Source organism: Salvelinus sp. IW2-2015, linkage group LG19 (genome assembly GCF_002910315.2).
Source record: "Salvelinus sp. IW2-2015 linkage group LG19, ASM291031v2, whole genome shotgun sequence".
Classification (NCBI taxonomy): domain Eukaryota; kingdom Metazoa; phylum Chordata; class Actinopteri; order Salmoniformes; family Salmonidae; genus Salvelinus; species Salvelinus sp. IW2-2015.
In genome coordinates, this window is record NC_036859.1 from 17,549,732 (window position 1) to 17,572,911 (window position 23,180).

The 23,180-nt window shown below is 43.6% G+C and overlaps 1 protein-coding gene across 1 annotated transcript in view; it reads left to right on the top strand.

The window, feature by feature from the left end:
• The window catches only part of bcl2b (BCL2 apoptosis regulator b), a 60,294-nt gene that overhangs the window by 32,354 nt on the left and 4,760 nt on the right, over positions 1-23,180 (top strand). The window lies entirely within an intron of this gene.

The following is a 23,180-nucleotide window of genomic DNA, read 5'->3' on the forward strand; positions in this document are numbered from 1 at the left end:
TTGTTTTGTATGTGTTTGATGGTCAGGGCGTGAGTTTTGGGTGGGCAGTCTATGTTTTCTGTTTCTATGTTGGTTTTGGGTTGCCTGGTATGGCTCTCAATTAGAGGCAGGTGTTTGACGTTTCCTCTGATTGAGAGTCATATTAAGGTAGGTTGTTCTCACTGTTTGTTTGTGGGTGATTGTCTCCTGTGTCAGTGTCTGTATGTTACGCCACACGGGACTGTTTTCGGTTTTGTTTGTTCATTCGTTTTATGTAGTCAGTTTTCCTGTTATTGCGTTCTTCGTGTTACATGTAAGTTCGTCGCACCAGGTCTGTCTACTTCGTTTGTTGTTTTGTAAAAGTATCAAGTGTTTTTCGGGTTTGTCTTAGTCTTTATAATAAATCATTATGTATTCACAACCRGCTGCACGTTGGTCTAATCCTTGTTACTCCTCTTCGGATGAAGAGAAGGAGGAAGCCCGTTACAAATATAAATTATATTTGGATTTGTTTAACACTTTTTTGGTTACTACATGATTCCATATGTGTTATTTCATAGTTTTGATGTCTTCACTATTATTCTACAAATAGTAAACAATAAAGAAAAACCCTTGAATTAGTAGGTCTGTCCAAACTTTTGACTGGTACTGTATATTGCAAGCTGTTTGTATTAAATTGCGTAAGCTATCTTTGAATGTGAACTGCATGTGTAGTCTATTTGCAAGCCTCACTGGTTATAGATAGGCCTACAAACCCTAAACACTCTAGCAGATCATAGCCCACCCTAGCTCGAGCTCACTCCAGCTGTGCCTCCACCCTTTCTCCATGGTATTAGTTTGAGTGTTTAGCTAGCCTGGAGGCCTCCCTTAGTTACAGGAACATATTACAGCCTCTTTGATTTGGCCATGGATCATGGCTGGCTTATTGCAGCAGAGAAACCATACAGCCTCAAACCAGACAGTGATGTCATCTCCACACTTGCCCCACAGGAAGTGATCTCACAGCAAATTATCTACTGAGGGTTTAGCCAGGGGCACCCTTAGCGGAGTTGCTAACACTCGGATGCGTCCGGTTTTCAGGAATACAGCTAATTCAACTTAGCTTCCMTTTCCACTGAAAACCGGATGTGGGAACTCCGCTCAGGCGTTTATTTTATGCCTGCTAAGTTAGATTAAGCCAGAGAACACTTATTGTTTTCCATAAGTCAGGGGCCTCGAAATAGTGATTTATTTTAGGTGTCCACATTTAGCACTGTTACTGCTTATAAGTTGTGTAATAAGCATCAATGACCATACAAGAGAAGCCTACAGGGGCGGTGTGCTGTGTGGTCTGAAGGACGGACCAGGATCAGAGAATAAGTCCTTAAAGGCATGAGGAGAGTGTGGTGGAGCCCCTGTCACAGGAAATMAACTTCTCCCACAGGGCGTACTTGTCACAACGGAAGCCACAGGCCACCTGGGAATCTTCTAGTTCCCACGGTCTGTGAGGCCATATCAGGCCCTCCATCTGAACTACACTGGGGCTTGGCCATGGCTGGGGGGGCTCCCACGCTCACTCAGTTGCCACGGTGTTGTGTCAATCATTTTGGATCCAGCCCCCTTGTTGTGCTATCGTTCCTTAAGAACTGAATTTAGGCTGATAGCGAGTTGGCAGGAAATGAGGAGTGCAGAGTGGAACTGGGAACAAGCAGCTCTAGCTCTAGAACCTTGTTTCTAATCATCTCTAGAACAATTTATGACGTCTAGTGATTCAGATACCACACATACCACTTTGGTGTACTAAGTACCTCTTTCCAAGATTGCCTTCACTTGTCCAAGTGAACGATAAAAAATAAAAAAAGAAGTTAGGCATAATCTTTTCATGCTCCTATCCCAGGCAAAGAGACCATAGTTGACCGATTTTAGGTGGTTCCCATGGTTTGATTGTAAAAGCCAACAGACGTCATCGCAAAGCAAGCTATCAGTCCATCCACTCTGCTGGGCATCCAGCAAAATACACAAAAGTGGCAGTCTTCCTGTACTCATGCCCACACCACCACCCCCAACCTCACTCATCCTCCCCCCCCTCTCCCGGGGGGAAGTACATGGTGACTCAGCTACCCTGTTCTGTTCCATTTTCTGCTTTCCTCCTCACACGTCATCGCTGGCCTTTTAAACAGCCAAAGCTCCAGAGATGGGGAGATGAGAGAGAGCAGCTTTATTAGATTGGGCAGCAACTGCCCTCAGCCCTGACCTGGCCATCCAGCCTGCTGTTATTTATAGCAGCGAGAGAGACTAGCAGTGGCATAGCTGCAGGAAGTAGGGGTGCTGGAGGTGCTGCAGCACCCTCTGATAAATTGAAATACATTTGTACAGAAATCAATACAGTTATTCAAAATACTAGAGACACAATTTGGGAAGCAAGCGCCATAGAAATATAATCCATAGAAGGGCCTCGGAACCTCTCACCCTGGCAATTTGACTGGTAAACTCAAGAGTACACTCGCAATGGCTGCCAGTCCTGACTTGATGGGCACGTCCGTTCTATGGATTATGTTTCTATGCTTGCGGATGTCAGTGAACAACAGCTACAATCGGCTTTTCGCAAATTTCTAAATACAGTCGCGGGAAAAAACGTTGTTTGGAAAGCAAATGCCTATTACTGAAAAGAGAAGACTAGTCTAATCTGTCTGTAGAAACTACCAAAACAGTTTTCATAGTAGCCTAGAGATATTGGCATGAGCACATCACCCATCACCAGTGAGAAAACGTATGCATATTCATGCTATCTTTGTCTTTGGGTGAGTCAGTGTCACTGGAAGGTTTATTTAGTAGCCTATACTGTTAATAGCCTATTATATTTCCACCTAATATTGTATAATCTGTGTCTCCCCTCTTTTCATTGGTGTTTTGCGGGTACTATTTAAAGAAGCTGCCAGTTGAGGACTTGTGAGGCATCTGTTTCTCAAACTAGACACTAAAACAAGGACATTTCGAAGTGACCCCAAACTTTTGAACGGTAGTGTATATATATTTACTGTATATATATACATATATATATATATATATAGGGTCCCAGCGGTCTATGGCACCTCATCACATTGCTGAGGCGCCACTACAGCCTGGGGTTCCCAAGCTGTGCCACAGCCTACCGTTACCGGGATTCCCATAGGGCAGCACACAACTGGCCCAGTGCCATCCAGGTTAGGGGAGGGTTTGGCCTGAGGGCTTTCCTTGGCTCATCGTGCTCTCGCGACTCCTTGTGGCGGGCCAGGCACCTACAAGCTGGCCTGGGGACTTTCCTTGGCTAATCGTGCTCTCGCGACCTCCTTGTGGCGGGCCAGGCACCTACAAGCTGGCCTGGGGACTTTCCTTGGCTAATCGTGCTCTCGCGACTCCTTGTGGCGGGCCAGGCACCTACAAGCAGTAGTCATCAGTCGAACGGTGTTTCCTCTGACTCATTGGTGCGGCTCACATCCGTGTTAAGCGAGTAGTGTGTTAAGAAGTAGTGTGACTAGGCGGGTCATGTTTCGGAGCCGATTGAGGAGTTGCAGCAATGAGGTCATAACTACCAATCAGGGAGAAATGTAGGTTAAAAAGCACACCAAAAAATGATGCACTCATATATTGATGTTCTGACTGTATCTTTTTTTTTTTTGCATATATTTTTTTATATGTGCCTTATTTGCATAAATACCTGGGTGTATTTGCATATATGAATACCTTAACATAAAGGGGAGGAACAGGGATGCAACCACCAAACACTTGCTCTGACTACCTTACCTGCACACACCTGCGCTGTCTAGACTGCCTCATTAATTACTGTTGTCCCGTTCTCTTGCATAATTAAATAAGTATGTCAATAGCAGGGTACCCTCGGATTAATAATCAACACGCTTGGCTCTAGATTACACCTATCTAAACATACCTTGCATTGTTTGAGAGATCAAACATAAGGTCACTATAATCGGAAGTTGCTTTCATTTCAGCGCATCTCATTTTAAAATAATTCAACTGTGTCAAAATAAAGGTATCTTTCTTCTCTTTCTTGTAATGTAAGTGTCGAGACGGTGCGATAAATCCTAGATGAAGTTTTAGCGTTCTTAAAGATTCAACTGAAAGCCAATGTATCCCATTGAGCCCATTTCAGCCATTACGGGGGTGTGTTTGATTTCATTACAAACATTTCCACGGTCGTAAAGTTAACAGGAAAAAACAACAGGCACAAGCAATACTATGAAAGAGTCGCAGGAGTGAAATGAAATCAATCAACCCAGCAAGATTTAAGTGACAAGTGGGTTTTGCACTCCTCAAACACAGGAAATAGATGGATGAAAAAGACAGATCCTCAGTTTGGTGGGGCATGCACGTTGCTAACCTTTCAGCCACTTCCTGCTCCTGAAAGTCTTCCCCAGTGAGGACAGACAGCATAGGCTCACAGCTGATGCCTTCCTTGTGTTACCTTACTAAGGGGAGGCTATTAATGTGATGGGAAACGCTTGGTCTAGGTTGTTTGTTTGTGGGATATGTGTTGTATTGGTAAAGCTGAATTCTAGTCTGGAAAATTAGATTGTAGTACATTTGGATGGCCATAATGCTACTGAGAGACATCTTTATATGGTCAGACAGACTATAAGAGAAAGGTATTGTCTGACTTGCCACGCATGTCTTTTATCTGTACTTGTACTGTATATTCAGAGACTGTCTCCCACAGTACCTGTAAATTATATGCTCTCTGAGCTCTGAGCGTAGGCTAAGGTGTGCTGCAGAGCGACTGTAAGTCAATCCACCCACCCTGGACAGGGGAACGTGGGAAGCAAACCAATCAGAGAGGAGAAGCTGTCCGTCTGCATCCACCCACACTCAGTCCCCTGGGCCCACATGGTCACACTGCTCAAAGATGTCTCATACAATGGGTTCTATAACGATACAGGACCCACTATAATCAAATTATACTGGAGTTCAGTCAAGGGTAATAAAGGTTATTTGTAGAAATACATTAAAAAAAATATTTGTACAATTCCAGTGGAATAAATATTGTCGATATAAATGTTTTTCCTCATAATCCTGGACTATCGGACCACCATTTTATTACGTTTGTAATTACAACAAATAATCTACTCAGACGCCAATCAAGTATTATCAAAAGCCACGCTATAAATTCTCGGACAACCCAAAGATTCCTTCCAGACTCCCTCCACCTACCCAAGGACGTTGCAGTACAAAAATCTATTAACCACCTAACCAAAGATCTAAATGTAACCTTGCGTAACACCCTAGATGCAGTAGCACCTCTAAAAACAAAAAAATAACATTTCTCACTTGAAATTAGCTCCCTGATATACAGAAAATACCTGTGGTCTGAAGCAAGCTTCCATAAAATTGGAACGGAAATGACGCTCCACCGAACTGTAAGTCTTCCAACTAGCTTTTAAAGACTACTTTTCCAACCTAATTGAGGATAATAAAAACAATCCAAAATGTATTTTTGATACTGTCGCAAAGCTAACTAAAAAGCAGTATTCCCCAAGAGAGGATGGCCTTCTCTTCAACAGTGATGAATTCATGAACTTCTTCGACGAAAAGATCATGATCATTAGAAAGCAAATTACGGACTCTGTTTTGAATCTGCGTATTTCTCCAAAACTCAGTTGTCCTGAGTCTGCACAGACCTGCCAGGACCTAGGATCAATGGAGGGACTTAAGTTTTTTAATCCTGTATCTCTTAACACATTTACGAAAATAGTCATGCCTCTAAACCTTCCAGCTGCCTACTGGACCCTATTCCAACTAAACTACTGAAGGAGCTACTTCCTGTGCTTCAGCCTCCTATGTTGAACATAATAAATGTCTCCCTATCCTCCTGATGTTTACCAAACGCACTAAAAGTGGCAGTAATAAAGCCTCTCCTGAAAAACCAAAACCTTGACCCGAAAAATTTAAAATACAAATAATGGATACAAAATGCTCCAGTCTGGTTTTAGACCCCATCATAGTACTGAGACTGCACTCGTGAAGGTGTCTCTCTCTTTGTCTCTACCTCACCTGCTGTCTTGACCTCTGAATGCTCAGCTATGACAAGCCAACTGACATTTTACTCCTGAAGTGCTGACCTGTTGCACCCTCTAGTCTACAACCACTGTGATTATTATTTGACCCTGCTGGTCATCTATGAACGTTTGAACATCTTGAAGAACGATCTGGCCTTAATGGCCATGTACTCTTATAATTTCCACCTGGCACACCCAGAAGATGACTGGCCACCCCTTAGAACCTGGCTCCACTCTAGGTTTCTTCCTAGGTTCCTGCCTTTCTAGGGAGTTTTTCTAGCCACCGTGCTTCTACATCTGCATTGCTTGCTGTTTGGGGTTTTAAGCTGGGTTTCTGTACAAGCACTTTGTGACATCTGCCCGTGTGAAAAAGGGCTTTATAAATACATTTGATTTGATAAGATAATGAAAGAGCCAGCTATGTCTGTCATCCACCTACCTTAATAGGATCTGATTTCACTCTTGTTTTCTGAGCACTGAACAACATAAATCCAGAATGTGCTTTAGGCCTAGAGAGTTATTCCTCTCCMGACTCCCGTAAAACAATATGTCACATGCATAAAGCGTAGAAAATAGATTTCTCCTGGCCTGCTGGTGGAGTTAAAAGATTATTAATGGAGATGATCAAAATGAGAACTGTCATTGACAGACTCTGGTGATTTACTGGGCTATCACGTTACATGTTCCAGGAGAGAAGGAAAAGACCCGTGGGTGCTCACTGTTTTGTAAACACACCGATGCTGCTGACACATATTTGAATATTTATGAGAATCAGCAGGGCCATTTGCAGGTTATTTTGGAGGCAGGAGAGAGTTTTTTAAAAACCTTTATTTCAACAAGGAACACAGACTGAGACCAAGGTCTCTTTTACAGCTGGGCCCTGCGTATACATGTTTACACATACAGTTTAGGTACAATGATTAAAAAACTAAACAAGACAAACAAAACGATCACAGATAACACAAAAAAATACAGCAASAGATTACATTTACACATAGGTTATTCCCCTAACAGCACAAGAACTTGCATTACACGAAACAGTTACAAGCAAATKAAAAATKAAAATCCTCCAATAAATATTTAAAATTTGCGACAGGGGGAAAAGAGTCTCAAGTTTAAGTTTAGTCTGCAAGCTATTCCATAGGCAAGGAGCGTAACAGGAAAAGGCAGCCATACCCAACTCTGTGGAAATCGCATGGACCTCAAGTGTAATCCATGTTGAGACCTGGTTTTATGAATTKTAATTCTAATGTTGATGAGTTCTGTAGCTAGCACCCGTAATAAACCTAAGTGCGCATTGATAAGTAGCATCCAGCGATTTCAGTGTTGATGCCGTAGCATGCATGTAAATAATATCTCCATAATCTATAYCAGACATAAAAGTAGCTTGCACAATTTGTCTTCTATTTGTAGAGGACAAACATGTCCTGTTTCTATYGAGGAAGCCTAGCTTGATTTTTAGCCGTTTACAAAGTTTGTCAATATGCATTTTAAAAGACAGTTTATCATCCAACCACATCCCTAAGTATATATATGCAGAGACCTGATTAATTCGAGAACCATCTAAGCTCGTAAGTGCAAGTGTATTTTCATCCAACTTTTTGAACCTATTAAAAATCATAACATGTGTTTTCTTTGCATTTAGAACACATTTCAGCTGTATAAAAGACCCTTGTAATATCTTAAAATCTGTCTCCAATAGTGACTATGCTTGGTCAGCCGTTGAAGCGATAGAGTACATGACAGTGTCATCAGCATATAAATGAATTTGACATTTTCTTATCTCATCACCGATATTGTTTATGTAGAGCGTGAACAATAATTGACCAAGTATAGAACCTTGTGGGACCCCTTTAACCAACTCCAATGGCTCCGACTGGATGCCGTCGACTCTAACAGCCTGACTCCTATCCTTTAGATAGTCATGAAACCAATGACAGGCATCCAATTCTAGTCCTATTGACGACAGCTTACCCAAAAGTATCGCATGGTCTACAGTGTSAAAAGCTTTAGATAAATCTATGAACAAGGCGGCACAGTACTTTCTATTATCTAGGGCATTAGTAATATCATTTACAACACGTACAGTGGCCGTAATAGTACTGTGTTTAGGTCTGAAGCCAGATTGATTACTAGAAAGAGTATTGTTAACAGTCCCAAAAATGTTTTGTTGCCTATTCACCAATGACTCTAGAATTTTAGCCAAACAGGAGAGCTTAGAGATGGGCTGATAATTATCCAATTCACTACTATCACCTCCCTTGAGGAGTGGTAAAACAAAAGCTGTTTTCCAAGATTTAGGAATCTTTCCTACGACAAATGTTTGATTAAAGATATGTGTCACTACACCAGCAATAATAGGTGAGTAACTTGAGTAAATATGGATCCAGATTGTCAGCGCCTAATGATTTCTTAGAATCTATAGCAGATAGTGCAGATAAGACCTCATCTTCTGTGACTTTTTGAAAATTAAAAAACGGCTTACTGTTTTCCACATCAGCTAAAGGTCAAGGGGCTGAAACAATAGACTGGTCAGGAGCATGTTGGCCATTTTTTCTTTCAAAAAGAAAACCAGCAGAAATAAAATGCTTATTAAAAACATCACAAATTTCAGTTCGGTCACTGATGATCCCAGATTCCGATGTAATTTGCTTCGGCAGGGAAGTCAAGGAGTTTCCTCGTTTAAGTGAGTTAACAGTTTTCCAGAATTTAGCGGGATCACCAGCAGACTCTGTCATAGCATCAAGAAAATACCTAGATTTTGCCTTTTTTATTCCTCCGGTCCATTTATTTCTCAATTGCCTAAAAAGCAGCCAATCAGCTGTTTCACCAGTTTTCCTCGCCAAGGCCCATGCTTGATTCTTTTGCAGAAAAGGGATTTTCAAACCACAGGAGAACCAAGGATTAGTTAAATTTTTTTACCCTAAGTCGCTTTWACGGGACGTGTTTATCAGCCATGAAGGTAAAACTTGATGAAAAGAAAGAGAAGGCTAAAACTGGGTCCATTATGCAGTTTACGAATAAAAGCTCTGAATAATAAAGGTCATGGATAAAGGCTTACTCTGAGAAGTGTTTATAATTTCTCTTTTGAATTATACGTGGGTCAGTTTTCTTTTGCCTAGTATCTCTGATACATGCAATAGGGCAGTGGTCACTGATGTCATTAGCAAATAACCCACTAGCTATATATTTGTGAGGTGTATTTGTTAAGATAAGGTTTATTAATGGAGATTTTTGGGGGGTCTTTTGGATTAGGACGGGTAGGTATAGTTATTAGTTGAGTAAGATTTAGTTCGTTACAAATGTCTTTTAATTTAAACGATGCTGGCATCAGCCAGTCCAGATTGAGATCTCCGATAATCAATAATTCAGAGTTTGCATAATTAGACATTAACTCAACAATTTGCATAGAGCAGATACCGGAGCTGAGGGTGGGCGATAAACTCCCGCTAGCATTAATAGTGCATTATGACCAAGGACCACATTTAGAACTAAGCATTCATACTGTTTCGGAACAGAAGTTGAAATGGACACAATGACATCTAGGTTGCATTTAACATATATGGCAATACCTCCTCCTCTACCCACTCTGTCTGCTCTGTAGACATTACACCCAGCTAACAGAACATCTGAGTCTACCTCTACCCACTCTGTCTGCTCTGTAGACATTACACCGCAGCTAACAGACATCTGAGTCCACCTCTACCCACTCTGTCTGCTCTGTAGACATTACACCCAGCTAACAGAACATCTGAGTCTACCTCTACCCACTCTGTCTGCTCTGTAGACATTACACCCAGCTAACAGAACATCTGAGTCTACCTCTACCCACTCTGTCTGCTCTGTAGACATTACACCCAGCTAACAGAACATCTGAGTCTACCTCTACCCACTCTGTCTGCTCTGTAGACATTACACCCAGCTAACAGAACATCTGAGTCTACCTCTACCCACTCTGTCTGCTCTGTAGACATTACACCCAGCTAACAGAACATCTGAGTCTGGAACAGAGACACATAGCCAGGATTCAGATATAATCATTATGTCAGCATGTGATTGTGAGACCAGTATTTCAATCAAATCTAGCTTTTGGATCAAGCTTCTAGCATTCAAATGAATAATTCGTAGGCCACTATTTCGAGAGCTCATATCAGATGGAGCATTCAAGGTAATATTAGATGAGCGACGTTTCCTCGTGTAGCTACTGACAGGCCTGAGTTGGATGGAGACGAGATTACTTCTAACAATACCCCTCTGCCTGTGCGAGGAAGTGGCAACACGGTACCTTGACAGTAACAATAACATAAAGTCCATCAAAAGTTTCATCCATGTTAGCAGCACCTGTAGAGCTATTTAAAGCTATGGGGGAGCAGTCAGTATAGTCTGATGGGGAATCGACCAATTCCGAGTGTCAACCCCCATGGATATATATTGTCGATTCTCATATGCCCTGTATGAGGCTATAGTGAGAGCCAGGTTTGAGGAGAAAATGCTTGTACCATACCTATTCAGATGTAATCCATCCCGGAGAAATACATTTGGTCGATGTAGAAAAGCTGTAAAATTGTCCACATATTGTATGCTTATTGAACAACAATAACCTTTAAGCCAGATGTGTAGCTGGCGTATACGACGGAAATTATTATCCGTAGAGCGTGGAGACGGGAGTGGACCTGAAATAATGCATTGTTTACCTGATTTAAGTACAGTATGAATCAGTGATTTAAAGTCCTTTTTAAGTTGCTCAGATTGCTGTAATTTATTATCATTTGACCCTACATGGACAGTGATAGCTGAAGCAGTCGGGCGTTCACTAATGAGTAGCGGGATCATACAGTCAATGTCCTGGATCCGGGCACCCGGGTAACAGATGGTCTCTGCTTTCCTAATAGAAACATTTTGGATCATAGATGAGCCCACAATAAGGACAGTGGGACTACTGCTTGGTAAAACATTTTTTAAAGTTATGTCTCTCTTGAGTTATCTTCCTCCTAGAAAGTTGTTTGGGGCTATTTATAGAGCTGTTTCGTTGTAAATTGTTTAGATGGCAGGGGTCCACTTGCTTCCGGGCAATGTTGTTTGCTCCTTTGTGGCCAGCGGCAGAAATCTCAGACTCTTCCAATACCCGGTATCTGTTTCCCAGTTCCAAGGCATCACTTTGCCTTGGCGTTTTCCTGCCAAGGTTTTTTGGTTTCCGTACAGTAATCCATGGCTCCTGAGGCAGAGCAGAGGGAGTGGAGCAGACCTCGAGCACAGCTACCGGTATTGGCCAAGGCTCTTCCAGCGGGACCAAAGCACGTCTCACAGCCGCAGGCTCCTCCGAGGCCGCGGTGACAAGCCATGGGCAAGTGGCTTCATTCACAACATTTTTGGCGTACTCAAGCAAAGAGACAATCAGCTGTTCATCTTCTTTAATCTGATGAAGAATAGACACTCTATTCTGTTGTCTCAGTCACTGCCTGTCACCAAGGGAGTACCCCAAGGCTCAATCCTAGGCTGCACGCTCTTCTCAATTTACATCAACAACATAGCTCAGGCAGTAGGAAGCTCTCTCATTCATTTATATGCAGATCTCATACTCAGCTGGCCCCTCCCCGGATTGTGTGTTAATGGAAGCAGGTACGGGTGTTGTATGTGGAGGATGAGGGCTGCAGTAGATATCTCAGATAGGAGGGAGTGAGGCCTAAGAGGTTTTTATAAATAAGCATCAACCAGTGTGTCTTGCGACGGGTATACAGAGATGACCAGTTTACAGAGGAGTATAGAGTGCAGTGATGTGTCCTATAAGGAGCATTGGAGGCAAATCTGATTGTGAATGGTAAAGAACATCTAGCCGCTCGAGAGCACCCTTACCTGCTGATCTATAAATTATGTCTCRGTAATCTAGCATGGGTAGGATGGTCATCTGAATCAGGGTTAGTTTTGCAGCTGGGGTAAAAGAGGAGTGATTACGATAGAGGAAACCAAGTCTAGATTTAACTTCAGCCTGCAGCTTTGATATGTGCTGAGATAAGGACAGTGTACTGTCTAGCCATACTCCCAAGTACTTGTATGAGGTGACTAAATCAAGCTCTAAACCCTCAGAGGTAGTAATCACACCTGTGTGGAGAGGGGCATTCTTCTTACCAAACCACATTACCTTTGTTTTGGAGGTGTTCAGAACAAGGTTAAGGGTAGAGAAAGCTTGTTGGACACTAAGAAAGCTTTGTTGTAGAGCATTTAACACACAATCCGGGGAGGGGCCAGCTGAGTATGAGATCTGCATATAAATGAATGAGAGGGCTTCCTACTGCCTGAGCTATGTTGTTGATGTAAATTGAGAAGAGCGTGCAGCCTAGGATTGAGCCTTGGGGTACTCCCTTGGTGACAGGCAGTGACTGAGACAACAGAATTTCTGACTTTATACACTGCACTCTTTGAGAGAGGTAGTTAGCAAACCAGGCCAAAGACCCCTCAGGTACACCAATATTCCTTAGCCGGCCCACAAGAATGGAATGGTCTACCGTATGAAAAGCTTTGGCCAAGTCAATAAAAATAGCAGCACAACATTGCTTAGAATCAAGGGCAATGGTGACATCATTGAGGACCTTTATGGTTGCAGTGACACATCCATAACCTGAACGGAAACCAGATTGCATACCAGAGAGAATACTATAGACATCAAGAAAGCCAGTCAGTTGATTATTGACACGTTTTTCCAACACTTTTGATAAACAAGGCAAAATAGAAATAGGCCTGTAACAGTTAGGATCAGCTTTATCTCCCCCTTTAAATAAAGGACAAACCGTGGCTGCCTCCAAGCAATGGGAACCTCCCCAGAGAGGAGAGACAGGTTAAAAGGTCAGAGATAGGCTTGGCGATGATAGGAGCAGAAGAAAGGATCTTAACCATCTGACCCAGATGGTTTTTTGGGGACAAGTTTCTAGAACTCCTCTAGCACCTAGGACTCAGTGACTGCCTGCAGGGAGAAACTTTGTAGCGGGGCAGGGGAAAAAGAGTGAGAAGCTTTGGGGATAGTCGCATTAGAAGGGGTGGGAGATGAGGAAATGTTAGACGGGCAAGGAGGCATGGCTGAGTCAAATAGGAATCCTGACTTAATGAAGTGGTGATTAAAGAGCTCAGCCATGTGCTTCCTGTCAGTAACAACATCATCAAATTTAAGGGACATGGGCAGCTGTGAGGAGGAGGGTTTATTCTCCAGGTCTTTAACCGTTTTCCAGAACTTCTTGGGGTTAGACCCACAGAGAGAGAACTGCTCCTTTAAGTAACTAACTTTGGCTCTCCGGATAGCCTGAGTGCATTTATTTCTCATTTGCCTGAACGAGAGCCAGTCAGCCTGAGTATGTGTGTGCCGAGCATTTTGACAAATGCAATTCTTGAGGTGGAGTAACTCTGCAAGATCATGGTCATTTCCAGGGGTTGAACCTGTTTTTAATTCTCATTTTCTTTATGGGGGCGTGTTTGTTCACAATACCACTGAAAATATCAAAAAAGAAGGCCCAAACGTCTTCGACAGAGGGGATCAAGCTGATTCTATACCATTTTACAGAGGCCAGTTCATGAAGGAAGGCTGTGGTTCCTGAGTTAATTATGTAATTAACATTCAATCATGTTTAGGGTCATGTATAAAAATGCTGAGCAGGCCATTACTTTGGCCATTATTGTGGCTAGCATGGCTAAACCCCCATAGGATGACAAGGCCCCCATTCACAGGGCACAAGTGGTCACTGAATGGTTTGATGAGCATGACAATTATGTAAACCATATGCCATGGCCGTCTCAGTCTCCAGATCTAAACCCAAATGAACACTTATGGGATATTCTGGAGCGGAGCGTTTTCCACCACCATCAACAAAACACCAAATGATAGAACTTCTTATGGAAGAATGGTGTTACATCCCTCCAATAGAGTTCCAGACACTTGTAGAATCTATGCCAAGGTGTTGAAGCTGTTCTGGCTCGTATTGGCCCAACATCCTGTTAAGAAACTTAATGTTGGTGTTTCCTTTATTTTGTCAGTTACCTGTTTATTGTCAAATCAAATGTTATTTGTCACATGCGCCGAATACAACAGGTGTAGACCTTACAGTGAAATGCTTACGTACAAGCCCTTAACCAACAGCGCAGTTTTAAGAAAAAATACCAACCCCCCCAAAAATACCCCCAAAAAAGAAAATAAATAAAAGTGACAAATAATTAAAGAGCAGCAGTAAAATAAAAATAGCGAGGCTATATAAAGGGGGCACCGATACAGCGTCAATGTGTGGGGGCACCAGTTAGTCAAGGTAATTGAGGTAATATGTACATGTAGATAAAGTTATTAAAGTGACTATGCATAGGTAATAAACAGAGAGTAGCAGCAGCGTAAAATAGGGGGGGGGGGGGGGTGCAAATAGTCTGGGTAGCCATTTGATTAGATGTTCAGCAGTCTTATGCCTTGGGAGTAGAAGCTGTTTAGAAGCCTTTTGGACCTAGACTTGGCACTCCAGTACCGCTTGCCACGCGGTAGTAGAGAGAACAGTCTATGACTGGTGTGGCTGGGGTCTTTGACAATTTTTAGGGCCTTTCCTCTGACACCGCCTGGTGTAGAGGTCCTGTATGGCAGGCAGCTTAGCCCCAGTGATGTACTGGGCCGTACACACTATCCTCTGTAGTGCCTTGCGGTCGGAGGCCGAGCAGTTGCCATACCAGGCAGTGATGCAACCAGTCAGGATGCTCTCGATGGTGCAGCTATAGAACCTTTTGGAGGATCTGAGGACCCATGCCAAATTTTTTCAGTCTCCTGAGGGGGAATAGGTTTTGTCGTGCACTCTTCACGACTGTCTTGGTGTGCTTGGACCATGTTAGTTGTTGGTGATGTGGACAACCTGCTCTCAACCTGCTCCACTACAGCCCAATCTTGAGAATGTGGGCATGCTCGGTCCTCCTTTTCCTGTAGTCCACAATCATCTCCTTTGTCTTGATCACGTTYAGGGAGAGGTTGTTGTCCTGGCACCACATGGCCAGGTCTCTGACCTCCTCCCTATTGGCTGTCTCGTCATTGTCAGTAATAAGGCCTACCACTTTTGTGTCATCTGCAAACTTAAGGATGGTGTTGGAGTCGTGCCTGGCCATGCAATCATGAGTGAACAGGGAGTACAGGAGGGGACTGAGCACGCACACCTGAGGGGCCCTCGTGTTGAGGATCAGCGTGGCGGATGTGTTGTTACCTACCCTTACCACCTGGGGGCGGCCCATCAGGAAGTCCAGGATCTAGTTGCAGAGGGAGGTGTTTAGTCTCAGGGACCTTAGCTTAGTGATGAGCTTTGAGGGCACTGTGGTGTTGAATGCTGAGCTGTAGTCAATGAATAGCATTCTCACAGAGGTGTTCCTTTTGTCCAGGTGTGAAAAGCAAAACAGTCCTGTAGCTTAGCATCTGCTTCATCTGACCACTTTCTTATTGACCGAGTCACTGGTGCTTCCTACTTTAGTTTTTGCTTGTAAGCAGGAATCAGGAGGATAGAATTATGGTCAGATTTGCCAAATGGAGGGRGAGGGAGAGCTTTGTACACGTCTCTGTGTGTGGAATACAGGTGATCTAGAGTGTTTTTCACTCTGGTTGCACATTTAATCATGCTGATAGAAATTAGGTATAATGGATTTGCGTTTTCCTGTATTAAAGTCCCCGGCCACTAGGAGTCCCACCTCTGGGTGAGCGTTTTCCTGTATACTTATGGCTGTATACAGCTCATTGAGTGCGGTCTTGGTGCCAGCATCAGTTCGTGGTGGTATGTAGACAGCTACGAAAAATACAGTTGAAAACTCTCTTGGTAAATAGTGTGGTCTACAGCTTATCATGAGATACTCTACCTCAGGCGAGCAAAACCTCGAGACTTCCTTAGATTTAGTGCACCAGCTGTTGTTTACAAATATACATACAAATATACATACAAATATACATCGACCCCTTGTCTTACCAGAGGCCGCTGTTTTATCCTGCTGAAAAAGCTTAAAACCCACCAGCTTTTTGTTTTTCATGACGTCGTTCAGGCACGACTTGGTGAAACACAAGATATTACAGTTTTTAATGTCCCGTTGTTAGGATATTGTCATAATGTCATTGTCCTCAGCAGGCATCTCTACAGTAGCATTCTACAGTAGTTATTTTCTTACCATTAAATATTCTCTCTATGCCTAGTTAGCTATGCAAAAAAAATGGTCTTAGTTATTTTGTTGTTACCACCCCAACTTTAATGTGGATTTCTGACTGATCGACAGATAGCTCACATCTTTTTTTGTCACTTTATATAGCCAGGCTATCAGTTTGCTTCTGTGTGTAATATCGATGCTATCCAAGGACTCAGACAGTGTCCCTTGTTCCTGGGCCTGTGCTGCTGACGCTAGGGGATTTTCTGGGTAATGAGTGTGTGTCTGAAAAGTCCTCAGTCATCTGTTTTCCAGCAGGCAGCAGGTCGATGGATGACACCAGAGACGCTACACACGCCGAGCGACCTTGTCGCCGCAGACTCAAGGTTGCCATCTTGTCACCTATTGTGTCTGGATTGGACAGGATAGTATAGGGCTGCGTCTGTTTAGGTTAACAGAACTAGATAGATACATGCAGGATTTCCTGCTTGATCAATAAACAAATGTTGCACAATATTCAATGAGAGATTCTCCCCTATAGGCTTTGTTATGGTTTCTGTTTTCTGTATTTCTACACTTACCCTACTTTGACTCTTTTTTTTTCTCTGCCCCCCTTCTTTTAGTAAGGGTTTTGTCTTAGATGGATTAGCTTGGGGGTAAACAGCCAGATCCTCCGTAGAGAAGACACTGTAGGAGCTGAGAGGTGTAGTGTGTCTGAGTGTGTCTGCAGTGTACTAAACAGTATGTTTACGGTGTGGTGGTGTAGACCCACAGCATTGGGACACGCTTGGTTTAGCGGCTGTTGCTCTGAAGCCACAATATATAGGCACTTTAATTAATGTCTGAACTTTAACCCACATCCCTCCTCCTCACTCCTCTTATCCCTCCTCCTCTCATCCCTCCTCCTCTCATCCCTCCTCCTCTCATCCCTCCTCTTATCCCGCCTTCTCTCATCCCTCCTTTTCTGTGGTCGTAATGAGGAGAGGAGAACTCCCAAGCTGGCCATAATTAGCCAGTGAGCCAAACAACAGAGATAACTTGCCTAATAATTTATCTGTTTTGGCAAAGGCCTTGCTGCCTGGTGGTGTTTTAATCAACTGTCTGAGAGGGTGGAGACTAGAGGCCAGCCAAGCATACAAGGCTACTCCTTATCTCCCACACACAAGGCAAGTGTAGGCAAATTATCCATTCACAATAACGAACAGGAGAAGCCCAGGATACCCAGGACTGGAGTGGAATTTCGGAATTTCCTGTTCCCCTCTTGGGGAGAGTAGAGTTAAACTCAGTCTAGAGGGACATTCTCTAAGAGACAATGCTGCATCTCTGTATCATGAGAAAAGCAAATCAGAGGTCAAGAAAAGACAGCCCTGCTGGTGGGAAAAGTCAATCTCAGGTCGTCAAGCTTATATTATAGCATCAGGAGATGTGGCAAGCTACAGAGGTAACCATGACACTGTGGCTACATGGTGCCGCCAATGCTTGTGGCAGCCAGTGATCCTCTCTTCCCCTCATTTTGTTTCTCTGCTTTTTCCCAGAGAGTGCTGCTGTGGGTCTCCAAGGGATTTGTTACATGACAATGTGAATGTTGTCATCAATATAAAGCAAAAAAGATTTACTGGGCCTGATAGAAGGTTTGCCTGGATTTTTGTTTGATTCTTGGCACCCGTGTGTGTTGATCAACAAAGCACTCTAGGTGAACTTCAGCGCTGAAAGACTGTATGTAACGTTGGACTGATTCCCCAGTCACTCACCTCCTTAAGCTAGCAGATGGTCTTGGTGAAGGGCAAACTATTTGTCTTGTTTTTGTTCTTGCATGGATAGCAGAATGATATTTCACAATCTGAGTGTAAGCTAAAGGCCCTTTCCCTGTCTCCTCTGACCTTGCATTTGGCAAAAGGACAGAGAGAGAGAGAGAGAGAGAGAGAGAGAGAGAGAGAGAGAGAGAGAGAGAGAGAGAGAGAGAGAGAGAGAGAGAGCGAGAGAGAGAGAGAGAAACTGACCTCTAGTTGTTGTTTTTCAACAGTAGTCACATGTTATCTGTAATGGTGAGAAACTAACTGGTGTCTGGGAGCTGACCTAGAGAATTAGAGCATGATGTACCACGCCACGGTCTCATGATGTCCACCTGACTGACCCATCAACTCCATTACCCATCAACCCCTGGTGCTCCCTGTCTCAGGTTATTACACAAAGTACCATTCTGGGGTTTTCTAAATGGAATGTCTAGTCAGTTGTTGCATTTGAATTATCCATTGTTCGGAACCCGACATGTTATATAATTTATTGCTGCTATAGATGCACATTTCGTTTTTGCAATTTTGTCTAGCTATCCATAATATTATCATGCCATGGTCAGGAAGGTATCATGCAACGGCTAGTAGTGGCAACCGGTGGCAACCAGTCTGTGTTGTCGCAGCAAACAGTTTTTCCTGTGGTGGGTAGGTGGGAAAAGAAGGGCAACAGGCAGCCGATGTTTTTAGCAGAGGAGCTGTACTACATTCCTCACAGTAGGTGGTCTGACTGAGGCACCCGCACACTAAATAATACCTGTGCTGAGAAGGATGGAAGGGTGTGTGTTGGTGGCTGGATGGGTATAAAATGGAAGCAGTTTTACGGGCGCTGGTCTCTGCATATTTGTAAACAACAGCTGGTGCACGAAATCATAGGAAGTCTCTAGATTTTGCTCGCCTGAAGTAGAGTATCTTATGATAAACTGCAGACCACACTATTAGCCAAGAGAGTTTTCATACTTTTTGTGTCTGTTTATTTACTACCACAGACGGTTGCTGGCACTAAGACTGCACTCAGTCAGCTGTATAAGAAAATAGGCAAACAGGAAACCGCTCACCCAGAGGTGGCGCTCCTAGTGGCCGGAGACTTTAATGCAGGGAAACTTAAATCAGTTCTACCTAATTTCTATCAACATGTTAAATGTGCAACCAGAGGGAAAACAATTCTAGATCACCTGTACTCCACACACAGAGATGCGTACAAAGCTCTCCCTCGCCCTCCATTTGGTAAATCTGACCACAACTCTATCCTCCTGATTCCTGCNATGCGTACAAAGCTCTCCCTCGCCCTCCATTTGGTAAATCTGACCACAACTCTATCCTCCTGATTCCTGCTTACAAGCAAAAATTAAAGCAGGAAGCACCAGTGACTCGGTCTATAAAAAAGTGGTCAGATGAAGCAGATGCTTAACTACAGGACTGTTTTGCTATAACAGACTTTAATATGTTCCGGGATTCTTCCGATGGCATTGAGGAGTACACCACATCAGTCATTGGCTTTATCAATAAGTGCATCAATGACGTCGTCCACCACAGTGACTGTACGTACATACCCCAACAAGAAATCATGGATTACAGGCAACATTCGCACTGAGCTAAATTGTAGAGCTGCCACTTTCAAGGTGCGGGACTCTAACCCAGAAACGTATTAAAAATCCTGCTATGCCGTCCGACGAACCATCAATCAGGCAAAGCGACAATACAGGGCTAAGATTGAATCGTACTACACCGGCTCCGACGCTCGTCTTATGTGGCAGGGCTTGCAAACTATTACGGACTACAAAGGGAAGCACAGTCGCGAGCTGCCCAGTGACACGAGCCTACCAGACGAGCTAAATCACTTCTGTGCTCGCTTCGAGGCAAGCAACACTGAGGCATGCATGAGAGCATCAGCTGTTCCGGACGACTGTGTGATCACGCTCTCCATAGCCGACGTAAGTAAGACCTTTACACAGGTCAACATTCACAATGCTGCGGGGCCAGACGGATTACCAGGCATGTGCAGACTAACTGGCAGGTGTCTTCACTGACATTTTCAACATGTCCCTGATTGAGTCTGTAATACCAACACGTTTCAAGCAGACCACCACAGTCCCTGTGCCCAAGAACACTAAAGCAACCTGTCTAAATGGCTACAGACCCATAGCACTCACGTCTGTAGCCATGAAATGCTTTGAAAGGCTGGTAATGGCTAACATCAACACCATTATCCCAGAACCCTAGACCCAGTCCAATTTGCATACCGTCCAAACAGATCCACAGATGATGCAATCTCTATTGCACTCCACACTGCCCTATCCCACTTGGACAAAAGGAACACCTACGTGAGAATGCTATTCATTGACTACAGCTCAGCGTTCAACACCATAGTGCCCTCAAAGCTCATCACTAAGCTAAGGACCCTGGGACTAAACACCTCCCTCTGCAACTGGACCCTGGACTTCCTGACGGGCCGTCCCCAGGTGTGGAGGTTAGGTAGCAACACATCTGCCACACTGATCCTCAACACTGGAGCCCCTCAGAGTTGCATGCTTAGTCCCCTCCTGTACTCCCTGTTCACTCATGACTGCATTGCCAGGCACGACTCCAACACCATCATTAAGTTTGCTGATGACACAACAGTGGTAGGCCTGATAACTGACAACGACYAGACAGCCTATAGGGAGGAGGTCAGAGACCTGGCCGGGTGGTGCCAGGTCTCTGATCGTGGACTACAGGAAAAGGACGACTGAGCACACCCCCATGCTCATCTACGGGGCTGTAGTGGAGCAGGTTGAGAGCTTCAAGGTCCTTGGTGTCCACATCACCAACAAACTAGAATGGTCCAAACACACCAAGACAGTCGTGAAGAGGGCACGACAAAGCATATTCCCCCTCAGGAAACTAAAAAGATTTGGCATGGGTCCTCAGATCCTCAAAAGGTTCTACAGCTGCAACATCGAGAGGATCCTGACTGGTTGCATCACTACCTAGTACGGCAACTGCTCGGCCTCCAACCGCAAGGCACTACAGAGTTTAGTGTATATGGCCCAGTACATCACTGGGGCTAAGCAGCCTGCCATACAGGACCTCTACACCAGGCAGTGTCAGAGGAAGGCCCTAAAAATTGTCAAAGACCCCAGCCACACCAGTCATAGACTGTTCTCTCTATTACCGCATGGCAAGTGGTACTGGAGTGCCAAGTCTAGGACCAAAAGGCTTCTCAACAGTTTTTACCCCCAAGCCATAAGACTCATGAACAGGTAATCAAATGGCTACCCGGACTATTTGCATTGTGTGCCCCCCCAACCCCTCTTTTACACAGCTGCTATTCTCTGTTTATCATTTTTGCATAGTCACTTTAGCTATACATTCATGTACATACTACCTCAATTAGCCCTACTAACCGGTGCCCCTGCACACTGGCTACCCGGACTATCTGCATTGTGTCCCGCCACCTGCCAACCCATCTTTTACGCTACTGCTACTCTCTGTTTATCATACATGCATAGTCCCTTTAACCATACCTACATGTACATACTACCTCAATCAGCCCGACTGACCGGTGCCTGTATATAGCCTCGCTACTGTATATAGCCTCGCTACTGTTATAGCCTCGCTACTGTATATAGCCTCGCTACTGTATATAGCCTCGCTACTGTATATAGCCTCGCTAGCTGTTATTTGTCTGTCTTTTTACTGTTGTTTTTATTTCTTTACTTATCTATTGTTCACCTAATACCATTTTTTTTACTTAAAAATTGTGCTGTTGGTTAGCCTGTAAGTAAGCATTTCACTGTTGTGTTCGGCGCACGTGACAAATAAACTTTGATTTGATCAATGAGGGGGGAGAGGGGCATTTAAGGAGACAGAGAATGACCGACATGCCTTTTCAATTAGCTCCTTTTTTATTTTGTGCTAATTTCAGCAACAACAAAGAAAATGCTAATAATGACAACAATAGGAGAAATGTCTGTTGATTTAGTGAATAGTATCTGACTAGGAATGGTTGTGTAGGAGAAATGTCTGTTGATTTAGTGAATAGTATCTGACTAGGAATGGTTGTGTGTTTTGATAACAGAGCACCTAAAGTGAAAAAACTGCTGATCTGATCCTGACTCTCAATGGCCCCTGGCCTTAGGAATGCTACAGGAAGGAAAGGGGGAGAGAAGAGGGAGGCAGGAAATACTTTTGTCTTCCGTAGCCATTTGAAATAGATTGCCTTTTTTAGTCATCCTGTGAGGCTTGGTTTGCTGGAAATATTATCTTACACTCCCTAACAGTGTGACACTATTCATTGAAGATGGCCCAGTTTATCTTTCTATTTGATCAAGGGCAATTTTGAAACAAATATAGTTGTCTTGCTCTACAAATAGTAAATAACATACTTTCTGTAGGTAAATGTAGCCTTGATCTAATCAAGAAAGACTGAAAAGAATTTGGCCCTCAGGGGACTAATAATGTAGAATTGAATTGAATCGAACTTAACAATTGAATTCACCCATAATCAGGTTACCAGCCATACTACAGTAGTGCTCCACTATTGAGGTGATGGGTGTGTGTTTTGTACCTATAATCCATTGTATCTCAAATGAATTGTTTATATGATTATCAATGTTAAGGCAGTCTAGGTTTAGGGTTAGTGCTACTGCTGTAATGACAATGTATTACCGGTCTAGGTTTAGGGTTAGTGCTACTGCTGTAATGACAATGTATTACCGGTCTAGGTAGGGTTAGTCTACTGCTGTAATGACAATGTATTACCGGCTAGGTTTAGGGTTAGTGCTACTGCTGTAAATGACAATGTATTACTCGGTCTAGGTTTAGGGTTAGTGCTACTGCTGTAATGACAATGTATTACCGGTCTAGGTTTAGGGGATTTACTATTAGGGGCAGGGGCATAAACAACATGTCCCCCTTCAGCTCTGAGGAAACACTACAATACCATGTGTCCTGACCCCCCAACCCTCAGACCCCTCCTATATACAATGGTGCACTCCTTCTTGGTTGACCAGTTTGATACAGGTTAATCAAAACCAACCATTTATGGGGTCTTCAAGGGGAATCTCAATACTCTAACTTCCCATCTAGCTGTTCTCACTGTCAAGGCCTGAAGGTCTAAATGGACGTCTTGATTCCTCATACAGCACATGGCCATAAATACATTAAGCCAGGGTGAATATCCTACTGTAACGATACAGACAAATGGGATCTTTATAACAGGCTGTATTCATTGAGATTATGAAGAAGCAGTTGCACCAGTAACAGACTGTTGTAG